A 5,470-nucleotide genomic window follows, 5' to 3' on the forward strand; every position below is an offset into this window, starting at 1 on the left:
TCAAGGACGATGAAGGGCAGATCCGACGAGCAGCAGCAGCAAGACTTCCTGTGCGAGGCGAGCGTCATGGGCCAGTTCGACCATCGAAACATCGTCCGCCTGGAGGGCGTCGTCACCAAGAGTGAGCTGCTGCAGAGAACGTCCCTTCTACGCAGTTTAAACAAAGTCACACGGGAGCGTCTGTTACGTCGCTGGCTGTGCGGCTGGTGAAGCCCGTTGTCGGATCACCGGTGAAACGTCACCGCACTCGGATGGGAAATGTTGTGGATTTGCTCTCCAAACTATACACTACACTATACACTACACTATACACTCCACTATACAACTACACTATACACTACCCTATACACTACACTATACACTACTATACACTACACTATACACTACACTACACTATACCACTACACTATACACTACACTATACACTACACTATACACTACTATACACTACACTATACACTACACTATACACTACACTATACACTTCACTACTACACTACACTATACACTACAACTACTATACACTACACTATACACTACACTATACACTACATACACTACTATACACTTCACTACTAAACTACACTATACACTACTATACACTACACTATACACTACACTATACACTACTATACACTACACTATACACTACACTATTATACACTATACACTACACTATACACTACACTATACACTACCATAGACTACACTACTATACACTACACTATACACTACACTATACACCCTGCACATTACACTACTGGTTCTTCACGTTCTGCAGATGTAGATGCCACTGGTTCTTCACGCTCTGCAGTGTAGATGCCACCACCACCATCTATTGCGTGTGGTGGTTGAACTTACAACTCTCGGTTCAGAACGGGCAACCGGACGTACGAACAGGTTTGTTCGTACCTCTGAAAGTTCGTGTTTATGAAAACACAGCGATGCATCTTGGCAGCAATACAAGGTGCGTACGTGACCTGTGATGATGTTGCGGTATTAGTCGTGAATGCTTTGGCGTGGATTGCTAACGTCTGCTTTCTTGCCCTCTCGACGAAGGTAAACCCGTCATGATCATCACCGAATTCATGGAAAACCATTCCTTGGATGTGTTCCTCAGGGTAAGAAGTGGCAATGCCAAGTGATGCGATCATCGGTGCGTTGCAGCCTCACAACACTCAGCGGTTGTGTCTGTAACTGTCCACACATGAAGAGCAAACGGTGGCGTTGTTGTTGGTTGTTGTGTTGTTGTGTTGTTGTTGTGTTGTTGTGTTGTGTTGTTGTGTTGTTGTTGTGTTGTTGTTGTTGTGTGTTGTTGTTTGTGTTGTTGTTGTGTTGTTGTTGTGTTGTTGTGTTGTTGTGTGTGCCGTAGTTCCTACTAACCGGGGCTCCGCTTGCGGTGATGACTGCACGCGTGTGCATCAAACTTCCTTTGCACCTTACGTAGCCAACTGGCGCTGGGGGGCGGGGGGCAAACCAAACACAACAAGCGGCAGTTCTAAACAAATTAGTTTGTCAAACTCGACGTGACGATAACGATGACGTAAAAGCACCTCGCAGCTCCTGGAAGGCGTTCCAGACGGCCGCACCAGCAGCAACGTCACCCAGGCGCCTCCTCCTCATCGCCTCCTCCCCCCCCTCCTCTCCCCCCTCTCTCCCTCTCCCCCCTTTCCTCCCTCTCCTCTCCCACTCTCCTCCTCTCCCCCCTTTCCTCCCTCTCTCCCCTCTCCTCCCTCTCCCTCTCCCCCCTCTCCCCCCCTCTCCTCCATCTCCCCCTCCTCCCCCCCCCTCTCCCCCCTCTCCCCCCTCTCCCCCCTCTCCTCCTCTCCCCCCCTCTCCCCCCTCTCCCCCTCGCCCCCCTCTCCCCCCTCTCCCCCCTCTCCTCCCTCTCCTCCCTCTCCCTCTCCCCCCCTCTCCCCCCTCTCCTCCCTCTCCCCTCCCCCCCCCCCCTCTCCCCCCTCTCCTCCCTCCTCCCTCTCCCCCTCCCTCTCCCCCCTCTCCTCCCTCTCCCTCCTCCCTCCCCCCTCTCCTCCCTCTCCTCCCTCTCCCCTCCCTCCCTCTCCCCCCTCTCCCCCTCTCCCCCTCCTCCCCCCTCCTCCCTCCTCCCTTCCCCCTCTCCCCCCTCTCCCCCCTCTCCCCCTCTCCATCCCCCCCCTCTCCCTCCTCCCGCCTCCCCGCCCTCTGGCCTGGACCACGTGGTAGAAGAAGAAGGGCGACTTGCTGTTGCCCCAGCTGGTGGGGATGCTGCGGGACGTGGCATGCGCATGCGGCACCTGTCCCGCGTGGGCTACGTGCACCGAGACCTGGCCGCCCGCAACGTGCTCGTCAGCGGCGAGCTCACGTGCAAGGTGTCCGACTTCGGACTCTCGCGGATGCTTCTGCCGGACGACCACTCCGAGGCGGTGTACACCACCCGGGTAAAGGTGGGTGGAGAAAGGTGTCAGTTTTGTACCAGTTGAAAGGGTAAAAACCTAATAATTTATTTTGCCACTGGTAAAGGAGAAGTCTCATAGTGTAAATGCTTCACCCCGAGCTCTCAATACTCTGATAGTGCGCTGTCTTTGAGTTGTGCGCCTTTTGGCGCAATCTGGTCCAACACCAATGGAGACTAGACTCTAAGAAAAGCTGTCTCGGGTGTGGACCAATCAGCTTCGAGGACAGTGCATATCATTACCAGAGTTGTTTCTTTTTGTTTGCATTTTGACTGCTGTGTTGTGGTTATTGCAAACATGATGCCTTGTATAAAGGTGTCAGTTTTGTACCAGTTGAAAGGGTCAAAACCTAATACCAAACCCTTCGCCGCGTACTGACGACATCGGCCGCGAAAGCCGAGGGCGAAATCAAATTGTGAATGTCCCCAGGGGGGGAAGATCCCCATCCGCTGGACCGCCCCGGAGGCGATTTCCCAGCTCAGGTTCACGTCGGCAAGCGACGTGTGGAGCTACGGCGTCGTCATGGGGAGGTGATGACACACGGCGAGCGGCCATACTGGGACATGAGCAACCGGGACGTGAGTTCAGCACCAGCAGCCCTGTAGTGTGAGTCTGTGGGTCTCTGTGTGGTGAGTCTGTGGATCTCTGTGTGAGTCTGTGGGTCTCTGTGTGGTGAGTCTGTGGGTCTCTGTGTGGTGAGTCTGTGGGTCTCTGTGTGGCGGGTCTGTGGGTCTCTGTGTGGTGAGTCTGCGGGTCTCTGTGTGGTGAGTCTGTGGGTCTCTGTGTGGTGAGTCTGTGGGCTCTCTGTGTGGCGGGTCTGTGGGTCTCTGTGTGGTGAGTCTGTGGGTCTCTGTGTGGTGAGTCTGTGGGTCTCTGTGTGGTGATTATGTGGGTCTCTGTGTGGTGAGTCTATGGGTCTCTGTGTGGTGAGTCTGTGGGTCTCTGTGTGGTGAGTCTGTGAGTCTCTGTGTGGTGAGTCTGTGGGTCTCTATGAGTAGTCTAGGGTCTCTGTGTGCCCCAGGTGCTGGAGGCAGTGGAAGGTGGCTGGCGACTGCCACGTCCCATGGGATGCCCCATGTGTCTCCGTCGCCTCATGCTGAGCTGCTGGCACGCGGAGAGCTCCTGCAGGCCCTCGTTCACCAGCTCGTCACCGCCGTCACCGACGCGCCGCACTACAGGTGCGTCTGTGTGTGTCTGTGTGTCTGTGTGTGTGTGTACTGTGTGTGTGTCTGTGTGTGTGTGTCTGTGTGTGTGTGCGTGTCTGTGTGTCTGTGTGTGTGTCTGTGTGTGTGTGCGTGTGTGCGTGTGTGCGTGTGTCTGTGTGCGTGTGTCTGTGTGTGCGTGTGTGCGTGTGTGCGTGTGTCTGTGCGTGTGTCTGTGTGTCTGTGCGTGTGTCTGTGCGTGAGTGTGTGCGTGTGTCTGTGTGTGCGTGCGTCCGTGTGTGTGAGCGCCGGGTGGCTAAAGCACAGCAAGTTTGGCACAGTAGGGGGCACAGGTGGTGCATCAGCCAGTCATCTCGGTCATCTCAGTTAGTCGACCCGTAGGCACCTGGGTCTGCCCCGTGACCTCCTGCCAGCGGGCGTTCGACACTTCACGTGGCCTCAAGGTGCACATGGCCTGGCACAAACATCGTGGTGACGTCACCGCCACTTAGTGGCCAATGGCGGTTGTTGTTGTTGTTGTGTGGGAAGCAAAAGAACAACCCCCTACCTCCTCGTGGTGCCGGACTGGAACGCTGTGGTGGGCAGTGCCGTGGGGGGAGGGCCAATTTAAATTGGCCTTTCCCTTCATGGCGTTTGTAACCACCACAGCGGCTAAATGGGGCTCTGGATGGGTACGAGGGGCTGGTCACCCCTCCACCTTCGATTAATCACGACAAAATCACGAATGAAAATGTATTGAATAATCTTGTGCCAGAGGCCCCTCTTCCTGACGATTTTCTGAACTGGTCCTGGGCCTCTCCTAGGTCGACTCGGCCTCAAATGAGTACCCGTGTGTGGTGTGTAGTGAACATCGCTAGCACTGGGGAGACGTGATGATGTTGATGATGGCACTAACCGCTTTGTCGAGCCGTCGTTTTGCGGTGGCCGGGACGCTTCCGAAAAAAGCGTCGAAACAGCAGCTCCGGCAGGGGGCCTTTCCCGGTAAAATAGAAACACAGAACGAGAGGCGAGCGGTACAAACGTCACGGCCACTTTGGCCTTTCGATGTAAAGCTTTCGTGACTGCAGGGATTCATCTTCTTGGTTCTTTCGGTAAAGTCACGTAGAATGGAAGTAATAGAATAATAAAATAAAACATAATAAAATAATTCTCACGACGTTTCGGCCACAACGCAAGCAGCCGTCCTCAGATGCTGTCGCCTCGACAGACCTGTTCTTCACCTGAGGACGGCTGCTTGCGTTGTGGCCGAAACGTCGTGAGAATTATTTATTATGTTTTATTTTTATTATTTTATTATTTCCTTTCTACGTGACTTTACCGAAAGAACCAAGAAGATCACTTTGGCACTTCTCACGGCCCCAACGAGGCCTCTGCCCGGTGACGGGTGTTTCACCGTCACGGTGACGGGTGTTTCACCGTACGGTGACGGGTGTTTCACCGTCACCTCGCTCTGCCTCCTCTCCCCCCGCACAGTTTTCTCGTCCGCGGTGGCGGTGGCCTCCACACGCCGCGGCGACTTCTCAACGTCGACGACGCCGCCGCCGATTCTTCCACCACCTCCTCCCACTGCGTCTTAGTCGTGTTTCCGCTGGCACGGCCTCCTCCGCTCGGGATCTCGACGTTTGTCTCTCGTGTCTCGTTGGGGGTTTCTCACGGCGTTCACCGCTCGCTCCCCTGTCGGTTTTAAACACTTTAGATTTTTTTAATCCTTTATATTAAGTTCACTTGCTTGCGCGCTTACGACCGTGCAAATCTTTCGGGAGTTTTTAACCCACTTCCCGTGATCCAATCGAGCTGACATTTTGCACACAGACTCGTTGTGCGTGACAATTTATTTTCGTGAAAACATTTTTCCAAAATTTTACACTTTTTAGG

The 5,470-nt window shown here is 54.2% G+C and overlaps 1 pseudogene; it reads left to right on the top strand.

Moving 5' to 3' along the window:
• The window catches only part of LOC133362599 (ephrin type-A receptor 4a-like), a 9,415-nt pseudogene extending 4,243 nt beyond the window's left edge, over positions 1-5,172 (top strand).
• The last annotated feature ends 298 nt before the right edge of the window (positions 5,173-5,470 follow it).

The sequence above is a fragment of the Lethenteron reissneri genome, unplaced genomic scaffold (assembly GCF_015708825.2).
Source record: "Lethenteron reissneri isolate LAM-NWPU_2019-01 unplaced genomic scaffold, ASM1570882v1 scaffold_1542, whole genome shotgun sequence".
NCBI lineage: Eukaryota > Metazoa > Chordata > Hyperoartia > Petromyzontiformes > Petromyzontidae > Lethenteron > Lethenteron reissneri.